Below are 21,884 nucleotides of genomic sequence, written 5' to 3' on the forward strand. Positions count from 1 at the left end.
TGGCAGGCCCTATTTTCCTTCTTCTATCACGTGTCTGGCCAACGAGCTCATCTTTCTTTTAAGAGTCTTCCTCCATCTCTGATTTGAATTGTTTTGATCTCTTAGAAGAAAGGTGTGGCCTTAAAGTCCTTGAAGCTGGGGTAGCTTCTTTTTTATATATATAAAACTCACTGATTTAAAACAAGCCTAGTCCTGATGTCTCACCACATGCCTGATCATTTGCTTCCCTGACCTCTATCCTTCCAAAAAAATGGACTATCAGAAGTTAGGCTTAAAATTTAATGATATAACATGGGTAGGTGCAATCATTTGACTTGAAGCCATTAAAAGCAGGAAAATGGCCTGATGTTCCAAGTAGAGCACTTCAGAACTCTTGGATCTAGCATGTCTTCCTAACAATGGTGTTGCATCTCACTTAAACTTTACTCAACCTTACAATATAGATAGAACAGATATTATCCTCACATTCACCAAGGAAGAAACTGAATATCCAGGCTGAAGTGACTCACACAGCTATAAATTGCAGGACCAAGATATAAGTACAGACCTTGAGATTCTGAATTCCATATGCTTTCCTCATGGCATACAGCCTCCCCCCTCCTCTACCAGTAGCATCTCATAGTACATTTTGAAATTCTCTGTGGTTTAAATTAAGCCTCCTTGTCTTTCAGATACATGAATTTTAGTCCTAAACAGCTCTTTAAAGTTCCTGCACCCTATTAAACACATAATAAAAAAGGCCCTGAATGGGGCCCATTAACTGCATAATAAAGGCAAAAGTGGGTCCATACTGAAGGCAACCACAGGGTTAGCTAGCCCCAGAGGATGCAGGACTGCAAAGAGGAATTCATTTCAGGTGGATACCCATAGAGGTTTAGAGATTAGGAAGTGAATATGAGAGAGAGAGAAGTGTCAGTAAAAACAAATTCAAAATTGAGAAAGAGAACATTAGCTATATAATCTCTAAGCATTTCATGCTGTGCACACCAGGACAGAAGGTTAGTCCAGAAATAAACTTAATAAATTTAATTTGAGAAGTTTAATATAAATTTAGACAAAATTATTAGATCCACTTAATTATCAACAGCTCCTGATTAAAATCCATAAACACACCACATATGTATTTTAACACTTTCCCATCTGTATGTACAAAAGAGCTTATGGGCAAAATCTATTAGAAAAAGGGATTTCTCCTCTTCTTGGATTACTGAACACCACAGGGTGGCGTTTTCATTACCTATTCTCCCACCTTCCCCCATCGTTCATCAGACAGGAGCTTCACAATGGTTTTATAAAATGTTTTAAATGAGGGTACTTCATTTAAAGGCTGCTGATGAATTTCTCTGATAAGGCATGTATAGAATTCTTTCTCATTCCAGATCCATGGAACTATGATAAACAAAACTACAAACATGCTGGAGTACCACTAATGCTAGTAATATAATTTTAGCACTTTATAGTAACAAAGTACATGTTAATATAAGTGAAAGTGCTATCTCATTTAAGCCCTACTGACAACTGAGAGTCAATCTTCAAGAAATCAAGTAGCTAATAATCTAGGACTGAAACCCAGTAGCACGGGCTGTTTCTTTCTATTTAGAAGATGTGCTAAAAGCTCTAGCCCAGTCCAAGGGCATTATGTTGAATTCCAGCTAAGACTATAGAACAGAAAATTGGGGCACCTGGGTGGCTCAGTCAGTTAGGCATTCAACTCTGATTTCAGCTCAGATCATGATTTCAGGGATGTGAGATTCAGTCATGTATCAGGCTCTGTGCTCAGCATGGAGTCTGCTTGAGATTTTTTCTCTCCCTCTCCCTCTGCCCCTTCCCCCACTCGCATGCAGTCTCCCTCTCTCTAAAATAAATGAAATCTTTAAAAAACAACTGTAGACAGGAAATAAAACAAAACCTTTCATGTATGGTAGGACTTCATGTGTCACAAATATGTGGAATACTGATGGCAAATAGGAGATAACCAGTATGGAAACTGAAAAAAATCACTCATTTTATTCATTAGAGAGCTCACTGAGAGCCTCATCAAGTCACTCTTATTTATATACAATTAAAACACGCTTGGTTGCCTGATTCCTAAGAGTACAGCATATCAGAAAAGAGAATTCTAGACTGAGAGAAGGTACTAAAAGCAAGCCATTGAGAGTAGTAAGAACTGACAGTTGACCATTTAGGAAGGTCAGACAGAAAAATTCAAGAGGCAGAGAAGCTGGAAAGCCTGTCAACCATACACATGCCTACACACTGGGGCAGTATTTCTCTGTCACGTGCAGGACAAGGACGATCGATTATGAGAATGCTCCTGAGTTGAAGATTAAATTGTTCATTATACTGTTTCAGGAAACAGAAGCCATTTGTAAAAGCTCTATCTCAAAATTAGCTAAATAAGAAACACTTTGGTGTTTAAAGGGGTGAAAGTTAAAGTTGGTCAGAAAACTTGACCAACTAGAATGACTCATACCTTAGTTTCTAGATAATAACAATTGCTAAGAATGAACAATGAATGAACTTGTCTGCGTGCCCTGCTGTTAAAGCTTTGCATTAATTGTCTCACTGAATCCTAATCACCAGCCCAGGAGGTAGATAATTTTGTATTTGGATTTCATAGATGAGGGAACTGAGGAAGAGGGAGGTTAAGGAATTTGCTCCAGTCATCAGCTAGTAAATAGAGGTGCCAGGATTTGAACATTGGCTGTTCACTCCAAAAGCCAAAACACCGAACTAATTAGTTATCTATATTGAACTGTGCCAGTTTTTAACTGTTGTGTTTCTAGGCCTTTCCCTTATTTATATAACCACAGGGATACCCCAGTTCTCAAAAGTTCATTGATAAATCAATTGTTTCAAGTTCAGACATTACATCATTCATTCAGTAGTCATTTCTTGAGCATCGACTGTCAGGGATTGTATTGGTGCTGGAGACACAGAGATGAATGAAACACAACTCCCACCCTGAATGAGCTAACAGGATAAAAGGAAGACTGACACATAAACAATTAATTAACTGTAAAACGGGCATGTATGGAAAGTAACGCTGGTGTCAAGGAAGATGCAGTGCCATGCCTGGTGGTTAGTAGCCTAGAGAAGCGCTTTTTATAGAGCACAAGCTCTCGTGAAACTAAGAATAGCCCTAACCCCCGAGCCTCCCTAAGCTACTCTGAGCTCTAAGTCCACCAAAGCTCTGGAAGCAGCAGGGGAGGGATGTGGACAGTAGGACCCAAGTAACATGTGACGGACTCCCTGATTCCAGCCAGCAAGCGGGCAGGAGATTTCCCTACTCTCTTTAATCTGTAGGTAAGTGGCTGCTTTGACCAGCTATGTACAATGCCTTGCCTCATCTGCAGGCTAAGCAGGTATGTTTCCCAAAAAGTATGGAAAAAAACCTCTCCTGATTCATCATATAAATAGACCAACCACTACCAAAATAAAAAAGGAAAAACTTCCATTACGCCCACCTTTGGTTTCCTGAACAGTCTCTTTGGGAAGCAATTCAGTGTGCTCTTCCCAGAAAACTAAGTTGCAACTTTCCTATTTTTATATAGGTTTGATGAATTTCACAAATAATACATTCTTGTTGTAAAAAAGTTAAAAGAAAGCAAGTTGCCATGTACCCCAGCTGTGGTTTTAGTCCTTCCTGGAAATGGAACAAAGTAGAAATAGGTGTCCTGCAGCTTGCACACACAGAATCCTTCTGTATCTAAACCTCACATGGGCATGAGAATGTCTGGAGGGACGGGAAAGATGAGAATGTGAATTGGGCACATCAGCAACCATTCATCATCACTTTGTGGGTAAGCAGGACAAAGAGAAAAGAAAACGAATGGGGGAGCCTGGGAAGGAGGGACGTAGACAAAAGTGATGGAGGAAAATGAGTCCCAGTACCACCTCTCCATCTCTAGCTATGTGTCGCTGCCTCTTTAACTTTATGCTTTGTTTTTCACACAAGGTGAGTGCAGAATTAATTCATGGGAAGTGCACATTCTAATGCAAAGAGCATGAACTTCAGTAATTTTTTCTAATAGATTCAAAACCCAACTCCCACAGCCAGTTTGTAATGCTGGCTGAATCATGGAGGGGTCATAGATGAGGTTTCTTAATCTATTTGCCTCTATTCTTAGGAATTACCTTAAAGCAAGAAAACAAAAAATAAAGAGGATCTATTCACATTGCAGGCTTTGAGTATGTTTGGGATCACACAGCACTATCTTTTCAGTAATTAGGAGATTCACTGCTCTCCCAAGACAGAAGGTCCTTCATGCCTACTGCTCTCCTGGGTCTTAAGAACAGTTAAGGAAGAGCTTCAGACCAGTCCTTGGCTGGGTGTTTTCCAGGGTGCAGACAGCAATGGCAGAAGGGAGAGGTCTTTACTCTGAGAGGTCAGATCCTAGTGTGCAAGGGGGTTGGGTGAGTTGGTGCCACAGCTCCACAAGATATTAAAAGAAGCCTGGAAGAACAAGGTTTGGCTGGAGTAGGGAGTGGCTTCTTTTCCATATCTTGGACTGGACTTTAAACTCCTTTCTTCTTTCTTTTCTTTTCTTTTCTTTTCTTTTCTTTTCTTTTCTTTTCTTTTCTTTTCTTTTCTTTTCTTTCTTTTCTTTCTTTTTTTCTTTCTTTTCTTTCTTTTTTTCTTTCTTTCTTTCTTTCTTTCTTTCTTTCTTTCTTTCTTTCTTCTTCTTCCTTCCTTCCTTCCTTCCTTCCTTCCTTCCTTCCTTCCTTCCTTCCTTCCTTCCTTCCTTCCTTCCTTCCTTCAGATTTTATTTATTTATTTCAAGAGAGAGGCAGAGAAAGAGAGAGCACAAGCAGTGGGGAAGAGGAGAAGGAGAAGCAGACTTGCCACTGAGAAGGAGACCAATGCGGCGCTCAATCTGTGGATCCCCAGAGATCATGACCTGAGCTGGAAGACACACACCTAACTGACTAAGCCACCTATGGGCCACTAAACTCTTTTCTTTAAACTCAACGGCAGCATGAAAATCTTTATTTAAATTGCTGCATTTGTATATATCTTTAGTTTGTGCTAATTGATTCTGTGCAATTGTCGGATTAAGAAGGAAAGGTAGCAACTGAAGGGTCAAGGAGGAAAGACTTGGAGCTGCTTTGATATTTTCTACAAAATACAGTCCCAAGACTGTGCCAAGATTGTAATGAATGGAAGATGAATGAGATGCCTTGGCTTCCCAAGTATTCTCTAATAAATTCTCTTATATTTTAATTGAGTCTTAAATGTGCATGTATATACATACATAGTAGCGCCCCTCTGAACCAAGGTTTCAGTAGGAAACGAGAGTATTTCAAGACAAGATGAAAATAGGATGAATCTTAGAGAGGGTTCTTAGGGATCTCCTAAGGCCTAGTCTTGATATCAGCCATCCCTCTTTTGTCTGGCTATATTGAGGATGCAATCATAGACACATTGTATTTACTGTGAAAAAAATCATTGGATTTTGTACTCAATGATTTACACTCTGTCCTCTAAAGTAGCATCTTCAATTAAAGAGCCCCATTACTTCCCCTGAGCTGGTGGTGTATTATAACAATCAATTGCATTTGACTAATGCACCCAAGTAATGGGCATTCAATAAATGTGTTCCAGTCAGTCTGAACTGTTCATAGACAAAGAGAGCCTAAGTGAGATGGGGTTTGCAACACCACTGCTGCTTGGGAAGCTGGAAAGAAAAGCAAGGATTTGCTCAGCTTTTCACTGTCTTGGACAAGATTTCAAAAACATATCTAACTCATGGTAAAGGGAGGGCACATTTGGTGAACAACAGCTTTTATATGCTTGTGCAGCACAGTATGATTTCAACAGAACATACATAAGTATTAAGTCAAACATCATAAAAATATTTTTTAAAGATTTTATTTATTTATTCATGAGAGACACACACACACACAGAGAAGGAGAGAGAGAGAGAGGCAGAGATACAAGCAGAGGGAGAAGCAGGCTCCATGCAGGGAGCCCGACATGGGACTTAATCCTGGGTCTCCAGGATCAGTCCCTGGGCTGATGGCGGCACTAAACCACTGAGTCACCCGGGTGGCCCAAACATCATAAAAATATAAACCAGGGTTTGGAAACTGGTAGGCCATCCAGTTGGCTTAAAAAGTTCCTTAACCTAAAAGTTGTAAATTATAAAGACAGGCATAACGATGCTAAGATTACTCACCAGAAGCCAGTCCAACCATATACTTAAAAAAAAAAAATAATGAAAGTATTGCACATATATGTCTCTGAAGAGTTTTATTAACAGGGACCAAAAGTACCAGTAAAAACTATCAATAATCAACAAATGTATTTGGTAGAAATAAGAAAGATGAAACAATTTGATTATCTACACTTCTTTTTAAAGAGAAATAGTTGACTCTAGGAGAGAAAGACAAAAAATGTGGAAACTGAGATACAATTTAAAAACTAAATACAGGTATTTTAATTACCCAGTTTTCTCAGAAATTGCATTTTAGACTTATTTTATTTTGGTTCTGTTGTCTTTTAATATCACTTCAAAGGCAGGTAGTGTACCAGGAGAAGGATCCAGAAGGCTTGCTCCTGGGCTCTGCTACTGCCTTGCTATGTGGCTCAAACAGGTTGGTTAACTTCTCTAAGCCTCAGTGTCTTTATTCATAAAACCACAAATAGAACAGTAGCCAACTGCCACCCAGCACTACTGGGAGGATTAAACAACCATAGAAGAGTACATGGGAAAGTGTGTGCAATATAGTAATTTCTCAATGAATGTTTTTTTTTTTAATCCGAAGGGCTTATCCTAGTTTTAATATATATTTGCCTTGGATGGTCATTTGCTTATCTCAATAATGGTATCACCTCAAAATATTGTGGCAACTCTCCTTTAGAATTTCCTTCAGTGCCAAAAGTAATTCATTTCCTCCTTTTGTCAAAAGGTATATAATATCCCTTCAAATGAGATCTAGGAAATGGAGATCTTATTTCTATTTTACACATGAAAGCCCAGCCCAGGCACAGAAGAGTTAAGTGATTTGCTCAAGGATATAAAATGGGTCAGAAGCTGAGATAAATCATCTAGATTTTGTGCCTTGCCCTCCACTACACTCCATCTAACCCTGAACTCTGTGAGGTATTTCTCTGAGTTCATGAAAAGAAATTTCCTATGATTGCCACATTTCACTTGAGTCAGCTCTCTTACCAGCAGACAGCATGCCAATACCCATCAAAACATTCTGGCAAGAGCCTCTACACCTCAAAAACCAGGGCAAATGGAAGGCAAGTGAATTCACAAGTTCCCCTTTTAAGCAACATTCTGAATCCATTCTAAAGTCACCCAAATAAGAAAAGTCTTATTCATGTCTCTCATTCCTGCAAATTAGCAGGGTTTCAGATATGAAAGCCTAGTTTGATAATGACAGAGCCATATGGAAAGAAGTAACTGTCTCTTTTCTTCCTCCTCTTAGAAAATATGTGACTTTCTGTGAATTCAAAGCAGTGAGATGAAAAAAAATAAAAAAAAATAAAAAAAATTAAAGCAGTGGGCCACTGGTCAAGCCACATTTAAGTAAGTTATCTGAACCCTGAGTTAGGCAAGTGTTGTTTATCTTCTTTAATTCTAATAGAAATAAATGTACAAGTTCTATACCAAATTTTAAGTTGAGCTAATGGTGCTATAGCTCTTTTCAAAACATTTCAAAAGTTCTGAATTTTCCCAAACTGCTCATCTGAATAGAATAGCTTAATCTTTAGTATAGCACACATTCAGTTAGATAGCTTTACATAGGATTTTTATAAACTTAAATCTCAATTTATAGATAGGATAAAATCATAAATTCATTTCAGGAGTAAGAAACAGGCATAAAGGTAAATAACCTCACCTGGCTATATCCATGCATACAGAAGCAGGTTGCTGGAGATATTCCTGGTCATTCTAAAACATTCCACAGCAAATGAAATGAGCCATTGCCATCTAGAATTAATTATATGGGTTTCAGAACTTTGTTACTGAAGCCACAGCCCCATCTTGGGGCTCATCTGCAAGGTTGTGGCCTCTCAAAAACAGGACTAGGAAAACAAATCCTGACATAAACCGATACAGGCCACAGCTGCTTAAGAGGGATAAAAAGCTTAAATATTGAGCTGGCATTTTTTTTTTCTTTCTCCCATGAAGCTTTAAGTCTCCAAAAGTTTAATTGGACTCTCATTTCAAAAGAGACATGATGGATAGCTTCTCAAAACTGGAAACCGGCTTGGTAACGTGTACAGGATATAGATAGAGATATATCAGCTACATACATTTGTAACACAGCATTGTATACAGGGTCACATGTGAAATGCATTTCTGCTATGGGCTGCCTTTCTATGGGATACCATAAAAAAGGCTTAAGAAGCAGTGCAGCAGTTACCTTAAATCCCTTTAATTGGGTAAGCTGTAGGCAAAAGCAGCAGAGACATCACAGTGGGGTTAGGAGGAAGGAAGTGGGAACAGGAATGAGGAGGTGACTCTGGGGTGCTGCAGCATACTCATGGTACCACAGTTGCCAGGATGGCTCCTATTTTGAGCTGAACATTCCCTGGGAGTGAGGAGTTCACCTTTCCCTAAACTACCCAACTACTAAGCACCTATCATTTGCATTGCATTGTCTCCATGAAGGGTGTCAGAAATGGTACCTGCAGCTCACGTGAAAAGACATTTTATGCATTCTTTTCATATTTTACATTGTCTGAGCTCAAAATTCCCGAGTTCCGTTTAGACATCAGACACAATCCCTGCCCTCTTGATGTGTGTGTGTGTATCTGACTGAATACATAAAAACAAAAGAATCCCTCATTCAGTAACAGAAATATAGTGTTCATTTCTGAACCATATAGGCCATCCAGTTGGCTTAAAAAGCTGGTTGGCTTAAAAAGGAAACAAAGAAGCCAACTGAGTGTCTAAGTAAATTTTTTTAATATATGTAATTGTCATTTTTGTAGGCTCAAAGTGTTGAATATGTGGAATTTTATATGGTTCAACTTAATAAAAATCACCAAGCGCAATGAGGGACCAAATGGCCTAGCAACTGAACTAACAACCTGAATATTGAATCAAGTTGTTTTGAATACACTGCCCATTCCATATGCCCCACACAGCAAAATGGGTGAAGATATCTAAGTATCAGAAACCAAATTTGCGTGATTTTCAATAGACAAAATCTTGCATTAACTCTATTCAAGGTGTTGGCTTCCTTTGTTTTCTACTATTTTCCTCAAAACATATAGGTTTAGAATTACCCAAAGGGAAAGAACTTTTAACAAAAAGATTGATTTCTAATATTTTCATTGGAGGGGCTCAAAATAATACATATTAGCTGTTTGTTTTTTAATTTGTTGCTATTCAACAAGAATACAATACAGAAGAATTTATCAAGGCCTCAAGCTTGTTCTTTTTTCCATCATAAACTTTCTATATGAATAGAATCTGTTTATGAAGAGCTTTCCCGAGTTATCTTATTTGCCCCCTAAAAATCCCATGAGGTGAAAATTAGTATTTACACTTTACAGAAAAGGAAATGAATCATTCTAGAGATTCACTTAGTGGGGAAGAAAGCCAGTTTTGTTTTTTAACCCCGCCTTTGGCTTCTGATTAAGATTTTGGCTGGCTTTAAATTCTGTACCACAAACGCTTTCTAAGCACCTACAAGATGCCAGGCCCTTGACCGGGTGTTTTTCTTTGTGTTTCCTCTTTTGGCTAACACTTTGCAGGAAGTCAAGCCTTCCTAAAGTGTGCAAAAACTTAGGAGTCATGACATTCAGATGGCTCAAAAGTAGATGCCTCTGCTTTTAGAAAAAATTATCTGAGGAGCTCTCCTTCCGTCATGTAGCCTACTTTAAGCTCTTTTAAGAGTCATTCATGTTAAAGAGTTCAAAGATGAGACCTGGGTTGTGTCACTTAAATGTCCTTGTGTAGGCTAAGGTTAAGAGGCATTCCTGGGATTTTATAAACAAAGGATCTAAAACCTCCTGTGACTTAGGCAAAGAAAATTTTCCTTTTCCACATAAGCCATGGACAATATAAAGTGATGATACTGATCTCTTGTGCTAATAAAAGTGCCCTTTGAGGAGGCTTTCTTGGGTAAACACTTTGCCATCATCATAAATCTGTCTTGCTCACTGCTCTAAAGATTGTGCCTAGAATAATGCCTGGTACACAATAGGAGTCAATGGAACTGACTGCACGCATGGAAACAAGCACATGAATAACTTAAAGGGACGTGGGGTAAAGTGTCAGTCCCTCTAAGCCAGTTCCTCTAGGACTGAGGAACATCTCAAAGAACAAATTATTCTTCTATAACTTCTCACCTCTGAAAGAAATTAGTTGGCTAATACTATTAGCTGGGGAATGCAATGTTTTTTTTTTTTAATTTTATTTATTTATGATAGTCACACAGAGAGAGAGAGAGAGAGAGAGGGAGAGAGAGAGAGGCAGAGACACAGGCAGAGGGAGAAGCAGGCTCCATGCAGCGGGAGCCCGACGTGGGACTCGATCCCAGCTCTCCAGGATCACGCCCCGGGCCAAAGGCAGGCGCCAAACTGCTGCGCCACCCAGGGATCCCTGCAATGTTTGTTATGTCTCAAAAGTGACAAAATAAATTAAAAATCTTAATTTGGGGGCACCTGGGTGGCTCATTTGGTTAGGTGTCTGCTTTGGGCTCAGGTCATGATCCCGGGGGTCCTGGGATCAAGCCCCACATTGGGGTCCCAGATCCCAGCTCGGCAGGGAGTTGCTTCTCCCTCTCTCCCCACATCCCCCTGCCTATGCACTCTCACATGCTCTCTCTCAAAGAAATAAAATCTTTAAAAAAATTAAAAATTTTAAAAAAGCTTAGTTTGATGCTGTGAACTATAGTTGATCGGGGACAGTGTAAGGTAGCCCCTGTCTTATTCCAACTTCAGACCAGCTCTCAACTGTTGTATGGATTTGTCAAAATTGGTTTCCAGCCACCTACCCTCCAATATCTGAACGAATATCAGAAACTCCTTTGGAAGATCACAGTTAATTCTAACGGCAAAATGACACACGTGAATGATTACAGCATTGTTCAGCTCTCTGGAAGAACTGTCGGCCTTACCAGAGGCCTAGAATGGCCTGATTACCACAGGACTCACTTTGCAACCTTGCTAAATTTTGCTGGAAATAAGTGGTGGAGACAAGTTGCTCCACATGTCACTCCACTGCAGAATGAGCTGAGGATGCTGACAAATCTGCCCTGACACTAGTATTTTTGGGAAGACCACATCCACAGACCTTTTCTTCTGCAGTGCTCCAAATGTGACTTAATAGAAATTTGTATTTGCTCCAACACTGAATTTAAGAATTTAGCTAGTTTTTTTTTTTTAAGAGTCCAAAGACCTTTCTATATTCTCCTTTTAGATTAGGAAAAACTATAGAACTTATACTTTGTTATAGTGAAGCTGAACTATGATTCTGTCCTCTAAATTAACAGGGAGGGTCAGCTTCAGACAAATAGCTGCCTGCAATGCAATGTTTGGATCTCTGTGCAAGAGGCATACATTTAGAGCACAATGAACCAAAGAGAATTCGACACCTGGCTCTCTCCTCCCCTGCACCCAAAGGTTCCTTCCCCTTCTACCTGACCCTCTGCATTTTTCTTTTTGTTTGCTTTCCAGTTTTAAAGATTTATTTATTTATTTTAGAAACAGAGATAGAGGGGAAGGGCAGAGAGAGAGGATCCTCAAGCAGATTCCCTGTTGAGCACAGAACCTGAGGCGGGGCTTGATCTCACCACCCAGGGGATCACGACCTGAGCCGAGAACCAAGTCAGAGACTTAACCGACTGAGCCACCTAGGCGCCCCTCCACAGTTCTCTTTTTAAAACTTAGAATGAAAATGTAGAGATGGTCTGTGTTATGTAAGAGCATGTTATTATGTAGTCTGCTCTAATTCCACAAAATGAAATACAGGACTCATATTTTCCAGAAGCACTGGAATGTCAAAACAAATTTAGAGTTCTGTGAGGATTGCAAATGAACCTTGAAGCAAAGGTCTTTCTTTCAGTTAAGCATTATCATTAAGGATATGAGTTGTGTGAATAATATTGATTAAAAAACATTTAATTCATGCTTTTATTATTTCAGACATTGATTACTGGGATGCTCGTTTTGTTAGGTGGTCCAGTAATCTGTTCATTTGATTCCAATCTGTTCAAAATGCAATTGCATGCCTGGATGATAAGAGCCCAACAACTGAAGCATGTCCCACCTTCCCCAGTTTCTTGGTCACTGATTAACAATTGAAATTTGGATTAACTTAGGTGCGACATGATGTGAATTTATGAAAGGTATTCCACTTTCTTTTTTCATGAAATTTCGAATATATCCTATATTCTTCAACAAAATAGCTTTAAATGTTAAATAAGCAATGTAAAAAGTAATTTTTCTGTTCTAAGTCACTGGACTTCTTCCAAGTCACATGAAACTTTTCCAAAATGTAAAGATCAAAGGTTCAAAACAATTTCTTAAATGTTTACCCTTTTGCCTTTATAGATTGGCCTGGATGAACATTAGTCTGTGCCCATTTGATCAGGGTGAAACTGGACTAGGCCAATAGATTTAGTTCTCTCTTTCACCATCGTTTATTATAAAGACCCAAAACATAGCCATGTCCTTGCTTGTAAATCCATTTACTCACAAAGTGCTGAAAATTAGAATCTTCCAATCATTTCTGGTTATAAAGTGATACAGGTACAATTTCAGAGAATGAGGAATCTATTTAATAAAAGAGTACTTTCATGGACCTTCATGTTTAGGCTCAAAAGTCTTTTCTCTTGGATAAGAACTCGGATTATGAGTAAATCCAACTCATTTATCTTCTATTTTCCAGTGTAGGTTAAAATATTAAAGAGTTTATGTCTCATTTTGCCCTGCTGACCCCATGCATTGCTTCAGGATCACTCAATTACTTCAAGGACACAAAAAGACCTGAAGGAAACAAAGAAGCCAACTGAGTGCCTAAGTAAATTTTTTTAAAATCCAAAGCACAGAAAGTTAAAGCACTTTTTATTTTAACAACCAGTCTGGGGACAAAAAAGGCTTTTGAGTTCCAACACTTTGGTTTAATTAAAGGGACAGATTAGATCAAGTTTATTTGTAAACTAAAGAGTAAGAAAGAACATAAGAAGATTTCAGAGTTAGTGTTTCAGCCCCAGAGGAGATCAATATAACAGAATAGATGGTGGTGGGATATCTTTGAGGGAAGTGTTTTGGGAGAGAAGAATCATTTAGCAAATTATTGCTGTGGGTCAGAGAAAGAGGCCTATGTCCCAAATGCCCCATTCTGGGTTGAATCCTTAGTTTGGAGGAGATCTCCAAGCAGGAACCTGCATCTTGCTTCCTGAGGTGAGAGCTGGTGTGATACAAGCATAGAAGTCCATAGCATGTAAATATTAACAGAAGGCTTGGGAATGGATGGAACTCCCACCCTACTCCTCCCAAAGTCAGAAATGAACAGAACCCCTGAATATTATCTATATTTTACTAGTATGTAAAGAAAGATCAACCCACAGAGACCAAGACATAGGAGAGCACAAAGAAGACACAGGAAAACTATATTTCAGAGAAAATGGTGATTTACAAAGTCAAATGCTATAGAAAGATTAAGGACTAAGAATCCTCTTCACATTCAGAACAAATAGGCAGTTGGATGCCTTTAGCTAGAGGGGATAGAATTGGCTGGGGTAGGACTTAAACCATGGTGGGTTGAGGAGTGGGAAGGAAGGACCCAACGAATGTAGACAAGCCCTTTGAGAAGTGTAGCTATAAAAGGGGAGAAAAAGGAGAACAGATGAAAGAGTACAGAGGAAAGATGAAGATTTTGATGTGCCTTATTTTTTTTTTAAGATGGGAAGAGCTAGCATCTCTAGGCACTCTGATGAGAAGGAGCTAGTAGAGATAAAAAGGTGAAAGGTATAGGAAATAGAGCAAAGTGTACATAAAACAAACACCCCCAAAAGATGGAGGTGAATGAGGTACAGAACACAGGTGGAGAAATCAGAAGAGGGAAAACCTCTTATTTTAACCTGGGGAAAGGTGAAGTGCATGAACACAAATGGACAATTTAAAAATATGTATGTATTAAATCACCAATATTTGCAATGCTTTGCTCTCACTCAGAAAAAGGATCATTTGTTTGCTGAACTATCTAGGACTTGTGCTGACTGAGGTTAGGGGTGGGAGGAAACGAAGATAGACTAGTCTGTTCTACCTATGAAGGAATGAAATCAGACAGTCAGGAGTAAGATGAGGGGAATTAATGTGGGAGAAGCGTAGGAGGCAGCAGAGGAGGACAGAGAGAGAGAGGATATATATCTTTCTTGGCTTATGATGGGGTTACACCTTAATAAACCCACTGGAAGTAAAAAATATTGTAAGTCAAAAATGCATTTAATACACCTAACCTACTGCTGAACATCATAGCTTAGCCTAGCCTATCCTAACCATGCTCAGAACACTACATTAGCCTACAGTTCGGCAAAATCATCAAATACAAACCCTATCTTGTAATAAGGTGTTGAATATCTCATATAGTTTATTGACTACTATGCTGAAAGTGAAACACAGAATGGTTCTAAGTGTATTGGTTATTTACCCTTGTGACCACATGGCAATTGGGAGCCCAGCATCAAAAGAGTATGGTGCCACATATCCCTAGCCTAGGAAACAATTCAAAATTCAAAATTCAAGGTCTGGTTTCTACCAAATGCATATTGTTGTCACATCATTATAAAGTCACAAAACTGTTAAGTTGAACCACCTTAAGTCAGGGAGCATCTATAAATTGACAGCTGCCATGAAAAGCCAGACTTCGGAAAGAAAGATATATAAAAACAATTTTTAGGAAATCTAGCTATATGTTCCGGGATTAGTCCTCCTTTTGGTCTTGGCTGACTCCTCAAGAAACTTTTAAGTAGAGACCTCCATCATCTTCCAAGGCTTTCTGGTGTCAGATTTTTTTTTTTTAAAGATTTTATTTATTTATTCCTGAGAGAGAGAGAAAGAGAGAGAGAGGCAGAGACACAGGCAGAGGGAGAAGCAGGCTCCATGCAGGGAGCCCAACGTGGGACTTGATCCCGGGTCTCCAGGATCATGCCCCCGGCTCTCCAGGATCATGCCCCTGGCTGAAGGCAGCACTAAATCGCTGAGCCACCCAGGCTGCCCTGGTGTCAGATTTTGACTTTCACCATGCTGAACTATCCTCAAGGCAATTGGCTGCATTTGGGATATGCAGGTAATTGATCTGGTGGCAGGAAGCTGAAATCCTACATGCTGAGATGCAAGGCTATCTCCTGACGTGGTTTGGTCAAAAAACAGGAGAAAAGTTGAAAAATCTTCAAAAAAGGTGTTGGGAAGAATGTCAGGAATGTATTAGGAAAACATATAAGGATCACTGAGGTATACTGAGGGGTCCAATTGAGATTGGAGGTCATAAATTTGTCACAGCATCAATCTGGACAGTGGTATGATTTTTCTTAAGCAGGGCTTAGCAGTCTGATTGTAGGCAGGAGAAAGCACACAACTGTACTGATGAAGGGATAGTATTTACTTCACCTGGTAGGCACCAAGGGCTGGCACAGATGTGTTTTGTTCATTTCTAAGTATCTAATACAATGCCTGACAAACAGAAATCACTCAATATTCTCTATTGAATGGATGAATGGGAGAACTGACAATATTGGCAAGAGGGTGGCTGACATGATAGGCCATGGTACCCCCACGAATAAAGAAAGCAGTGACAAGAAGAGGGGGTTAAAAGGGGAAGGTTAAGGGGATCAAAGTTCCTCTCCTCAGTTGTACCAGTCACATGAACGGCATCGCCTACTCAAAAAAGAACCTGAGTCTTAAGCACTCTCTGGTGGCTGATCCAGCAAGCCAGTAGGCTCAGTGGTCTCCCCTATTTTTTACTCCTTAAGAGCAACAAGCGCATCACACACACTCCTCTTTTCCATGTGAGAACTCCCTTAACTTCCCTTCATGCCATTCATGCCATATCTTTCTCACTCATTCTTCAAACCTGCTCTTTCTCCTCTTTCTCTAACTTTTGTCCCAGCTACCTTAGGTACATCCTGCTTTCCTTCTCCTCCTTTTTATCTCCTTCTCATTCCCTTTCCTTTTTCAAAGAGTGAAAACAATCCTGGTCATGGCACCGTATTATTGAAGGTAAAGTTCATGAAACGAGGACAAGGAAATCCCTACATTTCAAAATTAAAGAAATCAAAGTCTCTTAAAGCCAGTGAAAGTGGACATAAATTTTAAAGTAGCCACATCCCATATCATCTTGTAATTAAGCTGCACTTCTCCAAGTACTGGCATTCAAAACATTTTCCATTCTTATGGTATTGCTTGTGTTTTAATTATTAACATAAAGTCTTTTTTGCTATCAATTTTTCATTGCAAATGTACGTGACTTCTACTATAGGATGAGTCACATAGACTTTTGAAAAGTAACTGAAAGATGTTTACAACATTGTTCTGATAACGGATTTGCAAATGAACATTTGGACCACCACCTATTTGCCAGTCAGTGCTTTGGCATAGTTTTGATTCTTGCTTGAGTTTCCTGAAAAATCACAACAAATTATTTAAGGAATAACAGTTGTCAACTTTCTGACAAGTCATAATGAATGGTTAAGTTCTGAAAGGTCAACCAGCTATCTTTTGGCTTCCATCTCCTCTTTAGAACCAAGCTATTTTGAGAATTTCCATTCCTCATGCTCTTTTTCTTCCCAACCCTGACACTATTTGTATCCTCTTGGTGGCATTTTTTTTTTAACTCAGGAAAACTTAAATAAGTTCCAAGATTGCAGAAGAGCCTTATTATTTGATGATTGTGGGTCTTGTCTGGGAAAAACTCCAAACATAGATTTGCCATTTTAAGCAATTCCTTTGAATTCTCACTCTATTGTCAGCAACAGTCCTATATTATTGGTTTATTATTGATTTTTTTCTTTCCCTTTACATAAGTTAACTAGGCACTCCAATTTCCTCTTCTCTCTTCTTATGTTCTCTTGGTTTCTAAGTCCCTGAAGAACCGTATTGTTTCAGCTTTTTGGGATTTGAAGAACAAACAAATATCACACACACACATGCACACACACATACCCCGACCTTGTCATTGTCACAAACCCATAATCCTTCCCCTCAGCACCATGGTTATTTCTTCTTTATAATATTCTTCTTCACTCTACTTTAATATAATCAGCTGCCACATTCTGTCAATTTTCCCTTTAAAACATATTTCAGATCATCCTTTTTCTTTGTTTCTGCTCGTACCATCCTGCTTTGGGTCATATTATCACCAAAGGTTCTGTTACAGAATCCTCGCCAGCTTTCCTGCTTCACTCCTATTCTCTCCCCAAGCCCACCTCCATGCCCAGCACGCATTCATTCCATACGGTGACTTTTCCTGCTTATAGCTTGTGAAGGAGGAAAGCACCGCCTCTGCACTAGGCACAGCCCTGCAGGATGAGTATTGCTTTCTTCATTTCACACACGATGAAACACTCTCCCAGAGGTTAAGCATTTTGTCCCAAATCACCTATCTTGTAAATGCTCAAGTCACTAGCTCTCATATCTGAAGAGAAGAGAGCCATCTTTGTTGAAACAGGAAAATAAAGCATTTGCATAGCAAAGATTTGATATTTAATCTCTTCAAAGTTAAGGAAGTAGTCGGACTTGCAATTATTACCATATCAAGGCAACGGTTTTCAAGAAATGGGATTCATACAAGAGAAGTATAATCCACTCGTCTACTCTCAAAGAGTTTATAATCTACTTGGTTAGCGTATGTATCTAGAACATGCTGGATATACAGTGTGTGCTAAATAAATATTTGCTCAAGCCAGGACCAAGACATAGAAGGAGAGCCCTTGCTACTCTTATTTTGGCTTGCCACTAATCGCATTGTTTAGTCACTGGATGCTTCTTATTATAAAACGCTCTCTACAACACTTCCTCTTGACCTGGTCCCAAGGAATATCAGAACAATACAATGTTAGGGAAAAAAAAAGACATTGAGATTACTGGGCTGCCTTCCAACCCATGGGCCGATTTATTTTTTCCTAACTACAAGATAATTATTGCTGGATATTATTATGGGATTTTTCCATATGTCCTTTAGTTAGGACAGTGATGACCCAACACAGCCTTTTAATGTCTCTGGTCTTGTGCCAGCTCACTTCCTTCTAGCACTTTGCCTTTGGTTTTTATCTTTATGACTATTCAAACTTCCCATTCCCTAATCAATACCTCATTTGGCCACTGCTGTTGACTACATACCTTGACAAAGACTCATTGGAAAGGGTCTTTTTTCCTTGCAGCCGGCTCATTTGAAACAAGCTCTTGCTATGTTCATCATTTTGGCAAACAAGGACAAGTTCAAGGAAATTGGAGGCCAAACTTGACAGAGCACTGGGTGCAGCTGCTGGCCCAGCTGTGCAATGATTCTCAACTGGTCCATTACCTCCAAAACTCAACTATTCAGCACAGCCTTCCCTAGTCCAGCACTCCTGTCGGTCTAATATATTTGGCAACAGCCATTATTTCAGAAATGAATGCTCATGTGTATTTATAGCAAATCGCATGCCTGCTCTATCAACAATTAAAGCGATTAGGATTCAGCAGACATATTCCTCTAATTAGGACAAGATGGAAGACATAATATATAGAATGCTGCAGTTTGGTCCAGGTTTATTCTTCCCTGACAAGACTGTCATGCTGCTTTTCCTCAGTCACACATCCATTCTCCCTGGGGCCACCCTGCCCCCTACAGAACACTCACTTCCTGTGTCTATCCCACGGAATTTTCAGTCAGGGGATTCTGTTCGCAACGGACACTTCAAGTTGCCCTGACCTCCCCTCCTCAAACCACACTTCAGGCTCAGTGGACGGTTTGAAGGCTTGTTTTGAGTAACATGTGGACAGCACCATGTGGCCACTCATTTCATTCAGCTACGCCCTTCCCCTGGAGCCTCAGAGTGTATGTTATACGCTCACACTTCTGTAGTCTTTCCTCTGAACAAAAGCCCGAACTCGGTGTCTGGGCCATAAATCCCATCTTGCTTCACTCTTACCCATGCATTATTTAAGCCATCTTCTCGGGGAGCCGGCGTGAGACTTTCCCTCAGAGTAACAATCAGCAGGCGCCTTATGTGCCGTTTTAACGGGAAATGTAGGATATCGGAGAGAGTTCCACCCATTTGCAGTCTTGATAATGAAATATGATAATCTAATTTGGTAAAAATAAACTGTGAAATCAGAGATTTGAGGCAAAAACTTTAAAGATGCAATTCAGACGAGCAATCAATGCTTATTCAGCTTCTGTACCATCTCAGCTTTCTCCCTGTGCAGATGCTTAAGTGATGCTAAATTAAATAATTGACAAATTTTTAAAACTGCTGGAAATTACCATCTGTATTTAATTTTGGAATATAAAAAGGTCCATAGAAAACACCCTTTATGATTATTTTGTCTAATAACAGATATGAAACAATACAAACATCCCAGTCATAAAATATAATGCGTTCCGAGCAGTCTGGCTTACATATTCAAACACAGTTTTTCAAAACAAAAGACCACAGGAGGAACGAAATGCTGGGTAACCAATACATTTTTTTTTTTTTTTTTTTTTAGGTGAATGGCAAAAGAACTGAGCTTTTACTTTAAAATCCACCTCTCTAACCTTCATCTCCCCACAAAACAAAAAACAAAACAAAACAAAACAAAACTCACCCACAGGCTTCCTTCCTATAGACAGTAAGGATAACCATCACTTTTTCATGTTTTTCTTTCTCCTGGATAAACACTGGGCTAAACTGTCCTTCTGTTAAGAACTTTATTAGGTTGATATTACATCCGTACAAAATGAAGTCTACGACTGTAAATAAACATGCTTGAAGCTTTCATGAATACACAGAAAGAGAAACAAGCTCCCTGCGTGGGAACACACTGGTAAATACGTGGATAAAACAAGCTGAAACTTACACCAGACACTTCTCCCAGGTCCAGCACGGCAGGAGCCCTAAGGGTACATTCTAGTTTTTTTTAATCCATGTTCTGTTCTTCTCACTGATGGGACTACTCAGGCACATGGTCAAGTTGCAATCGGCTTCTCCCTCAGTGATGTATGAGAGCTGGGCTGATTTATCTTGTCTTTCTGCTGCATATTAGCACTAATGTTTCTGCGTATGCATCCTACCTTTCTTTAGCCGTAGCCCCGGCTTTATCATTGGTAATCTAAATTAAAGAGCCAGTGAACAGAGCAGGGTTGTTGTCCCCCACCCCTCCCTGTTTTCCATGAAACAATTGCCAGGCAGTCATTCCCGGACAAGGATTCCACTGTTTATTCTATTGAGCCTCCCCTTCAATATCCCATTGAGACTAGAAGTCAGTCGCAAAAGGATAGGTCCAGGGAGACTGTCTTAGTTCAAAGGTCTATTTATGATTTATCTTTCAAATGGTACAAATGACCTCAGGAAATATGAGGGAGAGCTGTCATTTTCCAGTTTTTTTAGCCCAGAATACAGAATTGACACTGTTTACAAAAAAAACAGAATAACTTGATACCCCACTTTATTGCCTGTGGTACAGTACACCTTTTGCTGACTTTTTTTTTCTGAGAAATCTCTTTCTTTTTCCACCCATGTTTGTTTTACATATGTATCATTTAATGTTAATTTTAAGGAGGAGTATGAGTGCTATAATTTAGCAAGTTACATACAATCATCATTAACCTTGTTATAACTTGTCAATAAATAGCAGCTGAAGCAGGAGCCAAAGACTATTTAATTCAGGAGTTTTCAATTCCTTGCTTTAAGACACATTTAGAATTTTCTCAATCTCCACAAATGTTTGGGAAGAAGAAACACGTCAGAGTACATTTTCATATGAAAGTTTTTAATTTCGAAAATTTTGCTCTCTTAGCATCTCAACGCTTTTAGCCCAGATTTTAATGCTTCCTGAAATAATATTAGGTTTGTTTTCTCATTTTAAGCGGCATAACTTTTTCACAGCTGTTAAGCAACAGAATTTGGTGGATAATAATGTATAACAAGTTTCATCTTTATTTTTGTGTTTTTGTTACAAGAAAACATGGTTGTTTTCATAATTATAAACACGTATGTTACATCTTTAATTTCGCTTTTTAAAGTTAATAAATTATAACACCCATTTCCACAAAGGCATAAAATATAGACTTGCCATTTTTAGTAGCTTTTTGATATTCAATTCCCTAATTCCTTGATATTTGCATTGCTTTAATTTTTCATTATAAAAATAAAATGTCTCTTTTCAGAAATGCAAAATACATTTCAGGCCCTTGGTCCAAAAAAGAAAAAAAATCAATCTCTAACTTTCTGCTACTCAACATTCTTCAAAATTGCGGTTGAGAAAAATAAACTTGGGAGTTCTGCTTGAAGACTATCTGGGGTATCAGTTCCTCTAAATTATATCCCTGGGTGAAACTTTAATCACTTATATTAATTTCTACACTCTAGAACTCGGTTATACTGAACTGCTCCACAAACATCCAGAGTAATTACTTTAAAAATTTAAATCTGGGCCTGTCATTCCACTGCTTAAAACTGTGCATCGCTTCCGGTTATTCTTAGGATAAAAGCCAAAATCTTTATCATGGCCTTCAAGGACTTACTTTTATTAAACTCAGAAGATAAGCCCACCTTCCCAGAACTGACTGGCTGGGACTCAGAACCATCAATCAATCAAGTATTGAACCTCTGCTCTTTACTGGCCAGTCAGCTTGAGTATGGTATCCGAGCACTGGTGTGGGATGGGAGAGAATTTCAAAAGCAAATACATAGGCCTTTTCCTTTCATTTGAAAGGAACATTCATGAA

The 21,884-nt window shown here is 39.1% G+C and overlaps 1 protein-coding gene across 12 annotated transcripts in view; it reads right to left on the reverse strand.

Moving 5' to 3' along the window:
- RAPGEF4 (Rap guanine nucleotide exchange factor 4) overlaps window positions 1-21,884 on the reverse strand; it is a 283,342-nt gene that overhangs the window by 152,599 nt on the left and 108,859 nt on the right. For 3 of the 12 annotated variants that reach the window (XM_072811415.1, XM_072811416.1, XM_072811411.1), the window contains exon 1: window positions 20,015-20,911. The exons of the other annotated variants lie outside the window; for them this stretch is intronic. The gene's annotated coding sequence lies outside the window, so the exon portion shown is untranslated. Of the gene's footprint in view, window positions 1-20,014; window positions 20,912-21,884 lie in introns of those variants that run through there. 12 annotated transcript variants of the gene reach the window in all.

Source organism: Canis lupus, chromosome 34, assembly GCF_048164855.1.
Source record: "Canis lupus baileyi chromosome 34, mCanLup2.hap1, whole genome shotgun sequence".
Taxonomy (NCBI): domain Eukaryota; kingdom Metazoa; phylum Chordata; class Mammalia; order Carnivora; family Canidae; genus Canis; species Canis lupus.